Genomic DNA, 1,410 nt, shown 5'->3' on the forward strand with positions numbered 1-1,410 from the left:
ATGTATACACTAAGTTTCAAGAAAATATCTTCAGGCATTCAATAGATATGGTGGAAAAAGTGAAATTTTATGTATTTGACCTTGACCTTTTGACCTTTGACCTTGAGCATGTGCACCCAAAAGTTGATAGGCACAACTTCACCCCCTAATACACATACATGCCAAGTTTCATTAGGATACCTCAACAGGTTTTGATAGTTACCTTGTCCACAAAATTCATTACGGACGGACGGAAGGACAGACGGACGGACGGACGGAAGGACGGACGGACGGAAGGACGGACGGACGGACAACCCGAAAACATAATGCCTCCGGCACCACTTCGTGGCGGAGGCATAAAAAAAAAGACGGAAGGTTTTCGATTTCTTCATCTTTTTAACAGTAAACACTATTTCTGTTTAATTATCTTTTTTTCAGAGAATAGTGATGAAATAGCAATAATGATATCGATAACGATAGTACGTGTAGTTATTATGTTGATTCTAATGAAAGTATTAATGATAACACTTATGAATATGATGATAAAAAAACAGTACTGCAATCGTGACAACAGTAATAAAAGAACAATAATACTAGTGATAAATCAATCTAATTCAGTTCATTTCAATTCAATTCAATTCAATTCAATTCGATTCAATTCAAATCTCGTGCGCCTTCCAAATACGGACTGTGCTCTAAGGTCTCGTTCAAGTGGACTCGACTGTAGCTGTATCAGGTACATCTGCAGTAGCTGAAGTCTTGTATCGATTCAAAACGATACCCTAGACGAGCGAATCCCATATGGTCTAGTGGTTAGGATCCGGCGCTCTCACCGCCGTGGCCCGGGTTCGATTCCCGGTGTGGGAAAACAGTTTACTTTTTGTTGTCTTACATCACATATCTTTGTCTTGTCGTTATGTATATTAATCTTACGGCAATACATTAAACTTTTAAACTAGAAGTGAAAAAAATGTTACCAATAAGGTCTGATTAACCACATCTGCAAAATTTCAATTCATTTCATTTTATTTCATTTCAAACAAAGGTATAAAATACAATATAACATTTACACATATATTATTCTACTACATTGTCAAAGGAACCTATCTTTTTAATTTTTAACCCATTGAGGACGGGTCTCGTGTGTACTCGGGCAGGCGTCTATGGGAATTGCGTGTTGTCGTGGATGTAGCAAAATCAACCCGTCCTCAACGGTTTAAGAGGAAGGACAAATAAGTTAAGGAGCGGGTATATCGACGACATTTGCGTCATGTTCAGTAGAACGTGAATGTTGGAGCGGCTTCGGCGTTATAGTATATCACTTTTCCTCACTCGCCGATCCCGAAATGGGCCAACATTATCAAGGTCAGCGTTATGCCTCCGTGAGGGTGAGGGGGAGTCATGATAAGTGGGGTAAAGGAGGAGAGAGGA

General features: G+C 39.4%; 1 non-coding gene across 1 annotated transcript; it reads left to right on the top strand.

Annotated features, from left to right (window-relative positions):
- The first annotated feature begins 774 nt into the window (after nt 1-774).
- Nucleotides 775-846, top strand: Trnae-cuc (transfer RNA glutamic acid (anticodon CUC)). The gene has a single exon. It is a non-coding gene; the product is annotated as a tRNA-Glu (tRNA).
- The last annotated feature ends 564 nt before the right edge of the window (nt 847-1,410 follow it).

Source organism: Diadema setosum, chromosome 16 (assembly GCF_964275005.1).
Source record: "Diadema setosum chromosome 16, eeDiaSeto1, whole genome shotgun sequence".
Lineage (NCBI taxonomy): Eukaryota > Metazoa > Echinodermata > Echinoidea > Diadematoida > Diadematidae > Diadema > Diadema setosum.